A 14,565-nucleotide genomic window follows, 5' to 3' on the forward strand; every position below is an offset into this window, starting at 1 on the left:
TGTTAACTTGCACCTCATGGTGAACTTGGTTTACCTTCTGGGATTGAAAAGATTATCACATGTGTGATTACTTCCATAGTCAGATGTTGCTGTTCCACTGTGACACTAGGGTGCCCAGTGTTATCTCAGTTTACCTTTTGGTTATGATATTATGACCTTGCCAGAGTTATCGAGATATATATCAGGGCCGAAACTAGGGGGGGGCTAGGGGGGCAGGCGACCTGGGCGCCGGATTGGAGGGGGCGCCGAGACCCCCAAACACCGCCGCGGCACTTTTAAACCCCCTTCTCCCGAGTGCCCAGCTCGGGGGGCGGGGTTTCGCGGAATGACGCGATTGCGTCGTGACGTCACGGCGCAAACGCGTCATTCAACGAAACCCCGCCGGAGGAGGGAGAACTGAAGGGGGAGCCCGGAGCCGCGCAGACGAGGAGGGAGAGGCGGCTGAAGAGCGGCGAGAACCGCTTCAAATGTAAGTCAGCCCCTCTCCCTTCCTCTCTCTCTCTCTCTCTCTCCCTCCCTCTCCCCACCACCTGCCGTAATGTTTAAAATGGGGACCTGTGCCTGCGTACTGTGTAAAATGGGGACCTGTGCCAGCGTACTGTGTAAAATGGGGACCTGTGCCAGCGTACTGTGTAAAATGGGGACCTGTGCCAGCGTACTGTGTAAAATGGGGACCTGTGCCAGCATACTGTGTAAAATGGGGACCTGTGCCAGCGTACTGTGTAAAATGGGGACCTGTGCCAGCGTACTGTGTAAAATGGGGACACTTGCCAGCGTACTGTGTAAAATGGGGACCTGTGCCAGCGTACTGTGTAAAATGGGGACCTGTGCCAGCGTACTGTGTAAAATGGGGACCTGTGCCTGCGTACTGTGTAAAATGGGGACCTGTGCCAGCGTAATGTGTAAAATGGGGACCTGTGCCAGCGTACTGTGTAAAATGGGGACCTGTGCCAGCGTACTGTGTAAAATGGGGACCTGTGCCTGCGTACTGTGTAAAATGGGGACCTGTGCCAGCGTAATGTGTAAAATGGGGACCTGTGCCAGCGTACTGTGTAAAATGGGGACCTGTGCCAGCGTACTGTGTAAAATGGGGACCTGTGCCAGCGTACTGTGTAAAATGGGGACACTTGCCAGCGTACTGTGTAAAATGGGGACACTTGCCAGCGTACTGTGTAAAATGGGGACCTGTGCCTGCGTACTGTGTAAAATGGGGACCTGTGCCAGCGTACTGTGTAAAATGGGGACCTGTGCCAGCGTACTGTGTAAAATGGGGACCTGTGCCAGCGTACTGTGTAAAATGGGGACCTGTGCCAGCGTACTGTGTAAAATGGGGACCTGTGCCTGCGTACTGTGTAAAATGGGGACCTGTGCCTGCGTACTGTGTAAAATGGGGACCTGTGCCAGCGTACTGTGTAAAATGGGGACCTGTGCCAGCGTACTGTGTAAAATGGGGACCTGTGCCTGCGTACTGTGTAAAATGGGGACCTGTGCCTGCGTACTGTGTAAAATGGGGACCTGTGCCAGCGTACTGTGTAAAATGGGGACCTGTGCCAGCGTACTGTGTAAAATGGGGACCTGTGCCTGCGTACTGTGTAAAATTGGGACCTGTGTCAGCGTAATGTGTAAAATGGGGACCTGTGCCAGCGTACTGTGTAAAATGGGGACCTGTGCCTGCGTACTGTGTAAAATGGGGACCTGTGCCAGCGTAATGTGTAAAATGGGGACCTGTGCCAGCGTACTGTGTAAAATGGGGACCTGTGCCAGCGTACTGTGTAAAATGGGGACCTGTGCCAGCGTACTGTGTAAAATGGGGACACTTGCCAGCGTACTGTGTAAAATGGGGACACTTGCCAGCGTACTGTGTAAAATGGGGACCTGTGCCTGCGTACTGTGTAAAATGGGGACCTGTGCCAGCGTACTGTGTAAAATGGGGACCTGTGCCAGCGTACTGTGTAAAATGGGGACCTGTGCCAGCGTACTGTGTAAAATGGGGACCTGTGCCAGCGTACTGTGTAAAATGGGGACCTGTGCCTGCGTACTGTGTAAAATGGGGACCTGTGCCTGCGTACTGTGTAAAATGGGGACCTGTGCCAGCGTACTGTGTAAAATGGGGACCTGTGCCAGCGTACTGTGTAAAATGGGGACCTGTGCCTGCGTACTGTGTAAAATGGGGACCTGTGCCTGCGTACTGTGTAAAATGGGGACCTGTGCCAGCGTACTGTGTAAAATGGGGACCTGTGCCAGCGTACTGTGTAAAATGGGGACCTGTGCCTGCGTACTGTGTAAAATTGGGACCTGTGTCAGCGTAATGTGTAAAATGGGGACCTGTGCCAGCGTACTGTGTAAAATGGGGACCTGTGCCAGCGTACTGTGTAAAATGGGGACCTGTGCCAGCGTACTGTGTAAAATGGGGACACTTGCCAGCATACTGTGTAAAATGGGGACCTGTGCCTGCGTACTGTGTAAAATGGGGACCTGTGCCTGCCGCAATGTGTAAAATGGGGACACTTGCCAGCGTACTGTGTAAAATGGGGACACTTGCCAGCTTACTGTGTAAAATGGGGACACGTGCCTGCCGCAATGTGTAAAATGGGGACACTTTTTCCTGCCGCAATGTGTAAAATGGGGACACTTTTTCCTGCCGCAATGTGTAAAATGGGGACACTTTTTCCTGGATATGAAATTTATGTTAGAAAAGGCAGTTTTTCAGGTTAAAAAGTTCTGAAAGAGAGATATATATATATATATATATATATATATATATATATATATTTTTATTCATTTATTTATTTATTTTTTATTTTATTATCTTTATTTATTTATTGTAAAATAATTTTATTTATTTTTTGCGGGGGGGGGGGTGTCAAATGACTACCTTGCCCCGGGTGACAGAAATCCTAGTTTCGGCCCTGTATATATATATATATATACATATACAGTATTTTGGGTATAAAAATGTGGCTTCTTTTATAAGAGGCATAATAAATGTCATGAGATAGATTACTAATACACAAAACAAAGTAAAGTTCAGATATTTGGTATCCGTTTAAAGGTAAAAAGTCATACATTTTATTTAGGGGAGATAATAGCTATGTAAACATAGCAAAATATTAACTTACCTTTACCAGCCCGTCAATATGAGGGACAACATAACAGTATTGTCAGTGCTGGCGGCAGTGCGTGCCTTAATAGAGCAAAATTCGAATTGCTCTGTCAGGTGCCATGTAGCAGCGTGCAAAATATTTGAATTGCCCCCATAGAGGTGAGGAGCAGTGTTAGCCTTTTATTATACAAAGTAGTTTAGTGTAAGTTATGTAAAGTACTTTGATTGTTTGAGATTTTGTTTGATATTTGGCATATGAGATGTAAATAGCAGACCACTAGCAGTAGAAGAACTGAAACACTAAGTTTGTGACCTTTAGTTTCTCCAATTATACAGTGGCGATATACTCATGGGCATGCCTTCCAAAGTTCAACATTTTAGCTCTGAATTAACCGCTTTATTAAACCAGGAGGAATCACCACGAGTGAAAGCATTGCATTGCTAATCAACAGAAACACATAAAATATGTGTGAACAGTGTGAGGAATATTTTTTTTTTAATGTTCAAAACGTAATAAAAATAACTACATAAGTATAAAATGAAAACTTATAAAAAAGTAACTTAACAACCACTCTGCTAACTTATATGAACATTTGTATTATTAATTAATAGTGCTTTGAATTTTGTTATACATTTATCACAGTAGCAAAGAATATAAGCAGCAATTCAGTCATGTTATGGCCAGTTCTCCCCAGACACTCAATGGGAAATTATGAGTTTGAATGCATTTGCATCCAAAATATTAGACTCTGGTGCTGTTAATTCTAGTGCTATTGACTACTGGTACTGTTAACCCAACATGTGCAGCCATGATAAGATAAAGAAGAGGAGGAGATGAAAATACTGTACTTGGTACATCCACCATCAATGGAGAAGAGACGGCTGTGGAGGACATCCTGGTCTTATGTAGCACAGCTGTCGTCCAAGCATGCTTAGAGCTCACACATGGAAACACTTGTCAGAAAAATGTCTGCCTGTCTGACTAGCATGTTTGCAATTGTGCATGCCTCATCTGAATAATCAGTGCATATGCATTGCAGCTGCTAGAAGTGTCTGATGATTTTTCTGTGGCTTGCCACACCCTTGACATGTCATTTTCAGAAGGGGAAGTCTAAAAGTAGCTGGAGTATGTGACATTAAAAACATAGCTCAGAGGGGTGTTCGAAAGCCTCCATGTTCACTACATTATGTGGCCTGTGACTGCAGCTTCTATGGTATATCATGTCACTCAGGAAAATAGAAAGAATTATCAATCAATAATATTGTGAAACCTGAAGAACCAAACACAGTGACAATGGTAATTATCTAACTCATTCTAGCCTGTCCCAGTGATTTAAATTAAAATAAAATTATTGTTTTTTTCGCACTTTTTTTTCTTGAGTTTTTACTTTAATAAAAGTCTTAGAATCTCTTCACTCTGATAGCAGGGAATAATGATAGACTTATTGAGATTACAGGTCATGGAAAGAGCATGTTTTTGTACTTAGATGGCATGATCTACAGTTTATTTACTGAACTCACATTAAGCCTGCTCACTCCATTGTTTAATAATTACTGTACAGTGTGGCATAGTGGGATGCTGTCAACATCCCGCTGGACGGGATCCCGGTTGTCGAAATACCGACGCCGGAATCCCGACCGCCACAATCCCGACATATTCTCCCTTCCGTGGGTGTCCACGACACCCATAGAGGGAGAATATAATAGTGTGCCAAGCGTAGCGAGCGAAGCGAGCCCGCAAGGGGCTGCGTTCCGCTCTCCACCCGTGTCGGGATTGTGTGGTCGGGATTCCGGCGTCGGTATTTCGACCGCCGGGATCCCATCCAGCGGGATTACGTACTGATCCCGGCATAGTTAATGGTGTGCACAAAGCCAAACAGGTCCCTAAACATGTTTTTTTTTATCTCAAAGAAATGTTTTGAATATTTACAAAAAGTTTGTACTTTCTTTGGTGACAAGTCTAAGCATATAGGGGTGTACTCATCATCCCCTCATTTCTTTAAAGTAAGTCAAAAATAACATTTGAAAAATTAAGTTTCAGAGCCGTTTATTATTACACAGATAGTGCAGGAGAAATGAGGGATATCGCCTGCTTACCTTTCAGTCCCAATCTGACCCGCTGACTCCATAAACTAGTATGGGGACCTAAATGTATCAAGCTCCAAAAACACAGCTGTTGCTTGCAGTGAGTTGGATACATATTTATCATGCACCACTTGGCCACAGATAATTAACATAATGACTGGGCCTCATAATAATAAATGAACATAGCACGATTGATTACTATGTGGTTTATTGGTCATTTTATTATTGAGTGCAAACTTTGGGCTTAATTCAGACCTGATTGCAGCAGCAAATTTGTTAGCTAATGTCCAGAGCCACGTGCAATGCAGGTGGGGCAGATAAAAGATTTGCAGAGAGAGTTAGATTTGGGTGGGTTATTTTGTTTCTGTGCAGGGTAAATACTGGCTGCTTTATTTTTACACTGCAATTTAGATTTCAGTTTGAACATACCCCACCCAAATCTAACTCTCTCTGCACATGTCATATCTGTCCCCACCCCCCACCCCCTGCACTGCACATGGTTTTGCCCATTAGCTAACAAATTTGCTGCTGCGATCAGGTCTGAATTAGGCCCATTGTAAACAAGTGGTGGCACATTGGAAGTGAACTTGAACTTTCAATAACTAACGCAATATTACTATGAGACAAAGTGTGACCAACACTCACAAAAGTCTTGTGCATGATGAGCATTGGGTGTAGCCCAGGGGCCATCAGCACTAGTCTGAGCTCACCAGAGTTTTCTCTCCTTCATTCTGGCATCCAAAATGTTAATACATCTCTACAGTGGCGGAACTAGCAAGCGGTGGGCCCAGGTGCGAAAAAATGCTTTGGGCCCCCTCACCATGTCCACCCCCTCACCCCTTGAGAGGATCTGGTGAGGGGGACCTGCTCAGGGCCAGAGAAATGGATACCTAGCAACAGTTCCGTAACTAGACATTTTAGCACTGTGTGCAAGAAACGGCATCGGAGCCCCACCCCTGCATGCAAAACAGGGGCAGTGCACGCCGTTGGCGCGCGCAAAAATACATAGTGGCGTGGCTTCGCGGGGAAGGGGTGTGGCCACAAAATAATACCAATTCCTAAAACGGTGCACAGTAGTCTCCATTCTTCAAATTACGCCGCACAGTAGCACCACTACACCAGGTAGAGACCCTTTTACACCTTACAGCGAACAGATTCCTCTTTTTACACATTACGGCAGACAGCATCCCCTTTTTACACATTACGGCAGACAGCGTCCCCCTTTTTATACATTACGGCAGACAGCGTCCCCTTTTTACACATAACTCAGACAGCGTGCCCTTGTTACACATAGCGGCAGACAGCGTGCACTTTTTACACATTACGGCAGACAGCATACACTTTTTACACATAACGGCAGACAGCATGCCCTTTTTAAACAAAGCGGCAGACAGCGTACACTTTTTACACATAACGGCAGACAGCGTCCCCCTTTTTACACATTACGGCAGACAGCGTCCCCTTTTTACACATTACGGCAGACAGCATACACTTTTTACACATAACGGCAGACAACGTACACTTTTTACACATAGCGGCAGACAGCGTGCCCTTGTTACACATTACGGCAGAGAGCGTGCCCTTGTTACACATTACGGCAGACAGCGTGCCCTTGTTACACATTACGGCAGGCAGATTCCCCCTTTTTACATGTTGCGGCAGGCAGTCCCCCGTTTTTACACATTGCGGCAGGCAGATTCCCCATTTTTACACATTACGGCAGGCAGATTCTCCCTTTTTACACATAGCGGCAGGCAGATTCCCCATTTTTACACATTGAGGCAGGCAGATTCCCCATTTTTACACATTGCGGCAGGCAGTCTCCCCTTTTTACACATTGCGGCAGGCAGTCCCCCATTTTTACACATAGCGGCAGGCAGTTCCAACAAATAAAGAGACAGAAAGAAATAAAGAACGAAAGAGACAGAAAGAAAGAAAGAAATAAAGAGAAAGAAAGAAAGAAAGTAGAATCATACTTACCCTCTCCGCTGGCTCAGGCTCCTCATGCAGCTTGACGATTCCCGGGCAGTAGACGAGGTGGAGGAGGGAGCCGCAGCAGCGCTGTGTTATTGGTGGAGGTGCTGCTGCCCCCCTGCTTCACTATAGGCTGTTCTCGGAAGACAGCCTATAGTGAAGCAGAGAGGCAGCAGCAGCAGCGCCTCCACCATTAACAAAGCGCTGCTGCGGCTCCCTCCTTCACCTCCGTCCTCCTCCTTCCCCCGTCCGTGCCGCTGCTCTTCTCCTCTGTGGGCGGCTGTGCGCTGCGGGCAGCGGTTGCCCGCAGCACACAGCGGCATGTAATGAGTCAGTTTGACTCATTACATGCTTGGGCCCCTGGACAGAGGCGGGCCCCAGTGCAACGCACTGCTTGCCCTGCCGGTAGTTCCGCCTCTGCATCTCTAAGTTCTTGTTTCTTGCTTAGCCTCAATAACGGTGTAGCAGGATCACCTTTAGCTGCATGATGTCTACCTTAATAATACATCACCTTCTATGTATATTGATTTACTGTATTTTTACACCTCAACATCTCCCACATCGCATCAAATTTGGAATGAGAAGTTTTACCTAGAATACATTTGGTTTATGTATTAAACAAAGAGCAAATAAATTTTTACTAATATGATTGCTGGACTCAGCATGGAAACCAACCACATTTCTGTCCCTTGCCATATGTTGCATGATTAGCAAATATATTACATTTTGATTACTTTCCATTACTAATGTTATAATTATATTCATAAGTCAAATGTTCACATCCAACTAGTAATATTTACGTGTACTCAAAAATGCATCACATGAGTGATTTGCAGGGTTTTGAACCACATATTTAAAATGTTGTTATAATAATTTTTTATATTATGTAATCAAAGGGTAAATAAACATTACAGGTTACAGGGGAAAATGCAGGATTACTAGAGGGAGGTTTCCAAATGTAATCCACAATCTACCACTCTGCAGAACATGTCAAAATTTGAGCCACTTGCTAAGAGAAGGGGGTTTGCCTATGGGTTAGAAAATGCTATTCACACATGACATTGGTGAGAATATTCTACATATATTTTTATTAACCAGATAGGTTACCTTGTAGTTTTACAGTAGTTAAAGTAAAATTTACCGTATGGTATAAAATGATAGATCATACCCCGCTTGCTTAACTTCAAACTTCCATTGATGCTTGCATGTGTTCATGGAAGGCAACACATTGGAAAGACAGAGAAAATGTCATGGAATAGTACAGTAACAACTACTGTACTGTGCAGACACAATATACTATACATAGGGCCTAATTCAGCATGGATCGTTAATCTGAGAAATTGCAGTTGTCTGCGAGTAGAAAGGCGCCGCCCTGACAGAAAGAAAAAACGCCCCCTGCAAATTTGAAAATGCATTGCAGATTGCTATTATCCACACGCAGATGCATGCGCAAATCCCGAAACATCAAAGAGTTTTTGCCGTCTGAGCAAATATGAGTAGGTCTGAGGCTGCCTCAAATGTCTCTGTGACTGAGATGGGCTGAAAGTTGTTTGCGCTGATGTCAGAGACACTCCCCAAAAATGCCTGGGCACGCCTGCGTTTTTATGACATAAACAGAAAATGGCAGGTTTCTACCCATAAAGGCTGGCTTCCTGTCAAACAGTAGCTACATTTCGTTTACAATTTGTATGCATTTTCTGTCACTATTACTCCAAGTGCGTGCGCAATGCAAATGCTACGCCTGCGCAGTCATTCAATAATCACTCGATTTGCTGAATTAGGCCCATATTGTATAAAGCCAATGATGAAGAGATGTGATCAAACCTGCAGTATATGCAGCCTGTTACAGACCTGCAGGTGGCAGGGGATGCAGTCAATTTACCTCCACTCAAAATCCCGACAGTCGAAATGCCGACAGCAATTGCCCGACGGTCGAAATCCCGAAAAGGTCAAAATCCCGACATGGACAAAATACCGGCATCTAAAATACCGACAAGGTCAAAATACCGACATGCAAAATGCCGACATGTGTTTTTCATGATTTTTTCATTGAAACCGACTTGTTCATACTTTACCATCCCAGTGGACCTGGAGGGGGAATATAATAGTGTGCCGAGTGCAGTGAGGCACCGTGCCCGAAGCATGGCGAGCACAAAAACAGCATGTCGGTATTTTGACCAGTCGGCATTTTACATATCAGTATTTTGACCTTGTCGGTATTTTAAATGTCGGTATTTTGTCCACGTTGGGATTTTGACTTTGTCGGGATTTTGACCATCGGTCAATTGCTCTCGGGATTTTGACCGTCTGTATTTTGATTGGAGGTATTTCATACCGATCCCGGTGGCAGGCATACACCATCAAAAAGATTTGAGGAGACAACATTGAATGTCTGGTTATAGTCCAGAGGTAGCAGATGGAGATGCTCAACAAGTAGCTGAGGAGATAGCTGAGGGCTGACCTTCCAGAGAGAGTATCCCCAGACAGAGGGGCAGATGTATTAAACTGGAGAAGGCATAAGGAAGTGATAATCCAGTGATAAGTGCAAGGTGATAAACACACCAGCCAATCAGCTCCTAACTGTTAATTTACATAATGGAGCTGATTGGCTGGTGCGCTTATCACCTTGCACTTATCACTGGTTTATCACTTCCTTATGCCTTCGCCAGGTTAATACATCTGCCCCAGAGAGAGAATTCTGCTAACAAGAGACTAACTACAGTCATATACCAGAAATACAAAGATCTGTGTTATTATTGTGTTCAACCACTGTAGAAAGAAGTGGTAAGCAGCTCATCTACCACTAATATCCCTTTTCCACAAGCTTTAAAAACACGGGTAAATGCGCAGGGGTGCGCATATACCCGTGTTTTTTCCTAGTGGAAACGCCCCCCCCCCCCTTCAAATTCCCGGATCAAGTGATCCGGGAATCCTATCTGGGTAGCTTGCCGGGTTGAACACGTGTTCAAACCAGTAAGCTGTGTAGTGTGAACGGGAGCCGTGTCAATGCGACATGGCTCCCATTCACAGTGTATGGAAGGGCAGCGCTGGGAGATCATGTGATCTCAAAGTGCAGCCCTTGTTGCGTCACTAGCAGCCGGGTTGGTGAGCGCTGTGGGAAAGGGGGCTATAGCACGGATCACAGCCGTGTCAGGCTCCCGGCTGCAACCCATGCTACAGGTGGAAAAGGGGTATTAGAGAGGAGAAGCAAGTGATTTAGAACTCCTTAGAGGAGCTTGTTTTCTGCAAAATTGTGATTTTGCTACTAAAATACTAACTAAATGTAAATTTAAGTCTGAAAAGTCTAAAGCAGGTTTACCCAACCTCAGTCTTCAAGGCACACTAACAGTCCAGGTTTTAGTGCCAGCCATGCTTGAGCACAGGTGACTTAATTATCACCTCAGTCATTTTGATTTAACCATGTGTGCTAAAGCCTGGATATCACTAAAAACTGCACTATTAGTGTGCCTTGAGGACTGAGGTTGGGAGTGCCTAGTCTAAGGGAAACATTTGCTAAAGCTTCTAAAACAGAGAACTGGTGATCTTGCCATAGCAACCAATCAGATGCGGTCTATCACTTCTTTATTGCCTTTTAGAAAATGATAGACAGCATCTGATTGGTTGCTATCACCAGTTAATAATTGATTACATTGCATGGATGTATCAATTATTGCTTGCAGGGACAGAGCTTGCGAGTAAGCTTTGTCCCTGCGATGTCTGTCTGCAGCATCATCGAGGTATTTTTCATGAAAAATATCCTGATGTCCTGCTGCGCATGCACCACCACAGCCACTACCACCATCGCTGGAGCGACCCCCCCACCCCCATCCAGGGGGCAGAGAAACCCGTGCAAAATGCTGCATATTGCAGTGATGCCCTATGATTTCACCAGCCTGAGCTGGTGAAATTATCACAGGGCTCACAGCGATTTTTTTTTTCACTTATTTTTTTTAGTTAATTCGGCCCAGATCGCATTTCCCATTATAAGTATGAGAAATGCGATGTGAGTGAATAAAAAAAAATTGAATGAAAGGGTTTGGAGCAGTTTTAATGAAAACTGCTCCAATAGCCCTTTAACACATTTAAGTGATACTGAAATAATGTGAAAAAGGTATAAAAACACCCTTTTTTACATTATTTTAGTAAAAAATAATGTTGATAAATAGGCCTCTAAGTATGAAAAGTCTTACAATCTGGCCACTGTAGTTAGAAAAAATAACTAAGACCTAAATAAATAGAATTGAACGTACTTATATATACTATAAAACTTGACCCATATAAGAGAGAAGAAAAATAAAATGACAAAGTTTGATGATTTTTGGAGCTGAAGAAATTTTGGAGGATTTTTAAAAGATTCTTTTTAATGCACTGCTTAATATAATATACAGTATGTTTGGACTATATTTTGGATAACAAGAAACTGACTGTAAAGCATATTATGTCTGAGTCCCAAAATAACTTTTATTTTATATAAGGAGTATCCATTCTTTATGCTTATATGTACAATCTAACATATGCTAACAATGGTTATATTAATATGATGGTTTAATGTATAGATGGGTGTACAGATATAAAAGATATTTGTTGCTGTCCTCTATTTTTGACCGTGAAAAGCATGCTCATATATAGGTTTCTATGGGGGCTGCATTATTACCGAATTTACCAAGCTTTGGACTGCTTTCTGCAACATACACTGGGAGAGGAACCCATAGGATCTCTCCCCTTCAATGACCACCTACACATACTTGGTCAGCAGGCAACACGTGCAGTACACACAGTGGTCCCATAGATGAAGTGTATTTAATGGTACATCCGAGCGATCCATAATTTATTATTTCTATGGTATCATGTCTAAAACTAAACTAGATAATTAATATGCCTCTAGAAAACAAAGCCAATCTATACAGCAGAATGGATGTCAACAGGTTCATAGATCTGTAACATATACAGTATCAAGTCTCAGGACTGTTCTCACCGTGTTCTCCTGCAACACCTCTGGACCTCACTAAGGGGTCTATTTACTAATCCTTGAACAGAGATAAAGTGGATGGAGACAAAGTACCAGCCAATCAGCTCCTACCATGTCACAGGCAGGGTTTGAAAAATGACAGTTAGGAGCTGGTTGGCTGGTAATTTATTTCTGTGGACTTTATCTCCATCTAAGGCTTAGTAAATAGACCCCTAAGGGTTTTCCACGAGGTTTCTTGTGCACCTGCTCCCCCACTGATGCACTCACTGAATCATTGGAAGTAAATGGAATCTTCCTAAGCAGAGATTAATAAAATTACAGTATGTACATAGACAATTCTCTCTAAGCAAAAACTGTTAATTTATGCAAGTTTTCAGCTTTAATTGGACAAATTTAGCACCTTCCGTTTGCACTGTGGAAGAGAGGTGCATTGACACCAATCAAAAATTGTGCATTCTGTCTCCTTCTAGGAACACTGTGAGGGTAAGATCTTCTCTCCAGGGCATTCGTTAATAATTTAAAAATCAGGCCTAAAGCAGATATTATTATGGAAGTAGCTTTAAAAGAAATGGATTAAACATCCAACAGAGACAAAATATAAACTAATTAAAAGGTATAAAAAGGCAATCAAGAACGGCAAAAAGACTTTTAAAAAAGAAAATAACTTACGACTTATATGTTACTGACTTTGGAAGGTAATGCATGTGGATTGAACATGACTCACATTTCAATTCTATGATAATAAATTAATTACTAAAAGGGATTACAAGCATTACCCAGATCCATTGCAGATAAACACCAGGATAGAAAACCTTAAAAAAATCTGCAAACGATAAGTATTTTAAATTAAAGTTAGATGCTGATACCATGAGGAAATGGGATCCAGCAATTGGAATCCTGACGCCGCAATCCCGACACTGCTCTGAATGCTGGGCACATAATCCTGATATAGATCTCAATACAGCGCCGGGATCCCCAATGTAAATATGCTGGGACTGTTGAGGTGTATGCCACGAGGGTGTGGTGTTAGGTCTAGGCTGTGGGGAGGGATGTTTAGGGTTAGGTACCACTGGGAATGGTTATGGTTAGGCTGTGGGGAAGGAGGGGTTAGGGTCTGGCTGCAGGTAAGGATGGTTAGGGATTAGGGGTAGCATACTTACTTAGTAGGTGTTGGGATTCTGAGTGGTGGGATGGGCTGTAGGTATTCTGACTGTCAGAATACCTACTGACTGTGGTGGCAGCTCCCAATGTCATTTTTGCCACCTCTATTGTACTCACCCAGTAAAGGACTGTTGCACTGCTCTCTCTGCCGCCCTCCACCCCCAATGCCAGTGGTTAATCCGTTGAATTTTTTATAGATCTATTTTCTGTGACTCACAGACTTTGATACTTAGCCATGCCACAACACTATTACCTAGTACACTATTTGTGATCTAAATTATAAGATTAAGAAAAATTAGCACAATGAAGGAAAAATACTGTTAAGGGGGGTACTCACGGAGAGATCCATGCTTAAAATCTAAGCAATCTGACTAGATTGCTTAAATTTTAAGCACAGATCACTATATTGTAGCCCCCTCAGCGATAGCGATGCGCGGCCCCACACATCGCTATCGCCGCTGCTAGATTGAGCCTGCATGCTGGCCAATCTAGCAGGTCGCTCATTTCACCCGCTGGGTGAAATGAGCGGCCCCCGTCCTCTCCCCGCATCGCTCAGCTCACATCTCTCCCGTGTATACCCCCCTTAACAGACAACAGTAGAGAGGTTGATGAAAAAGTAATAAAACTGGGGGGAAAATACACAAGGCATGTACGATACAAGTGTCCATCACCATACATAATTATGCTTATATTGTATTGTGACAAAAGGCCTAGTACAATATTTGTGAATAAAGGGATAGGCATATGATGATACATCTGCCTACCCATAGGCTACTCAGCTTTCTGTGTGCATTTCTTAAAAATTAGCACATTCCTCCATTGGTGCATTGTGTTTTGTGGAGCAGGTAGTGTGGGTAGTTCATTACCTGAGCAACTTCCTGTTCTCTGGTCTAGCATTTTCTTACTACTGTTCCTCACTTTTCTTGGTTCCTTTGTCTGAAGTTCCAGCTTATGACCAGATGGAAAGGACTGTTACGTGGTATCAATAACAATACTGTGGACAACTGGGACAAGTGTTTTCACTTGGTCATGTCCACAGCAATAACTGTCAGCATGGTGATGTTGCTTCATGTTCACTGTTTACATCGGTTGTTAAATTTTGCTTGCTGCATTAACCCTATGGTCAGGATTTGCAGACCATAAGCATAACTCTGCAAGCAAACTTCAACAACCCAACTAAATCTGGAATGTGCGAGCACAGGTGTTCATTAATTGTAAGAACTGTATTTCTGCACAGAGGCTTTCACTTTCTCAGTATGGCATTCATTTGTTT

The 14,565-nt window shown here is 43.7% G+C and overlaps 1 protein-coding gene across 1 annotated transcript in view; it reads left to right on the forward strand.

Moving 5' to 3' along the window:
* The window catches only part of NRG3 (neuregulin 3), a 1,181,107-nt gene that overhangs the window by 787,483 nt on the left and 379,059 nt on the right, over positions 1-14,565 (forward strand). The gene's annotated exons all lie outside the window — the stretch shown is intronic.

Source organism: Pseudophryne corroboree, chromosome 3, assembly GCF_028390025.1.
Source record: "Pseudophryne corroboree isolate aPseCor3 chromosome 3, aPseCor3.hap2, whole genome shotgun sequence".
Lineage (NCBI taxonomy): Eukaryota > Metazoa > Chordata > Amphibia > Anura > Myobatrachidae > Pseudophryne > Pseudophryne corroboree.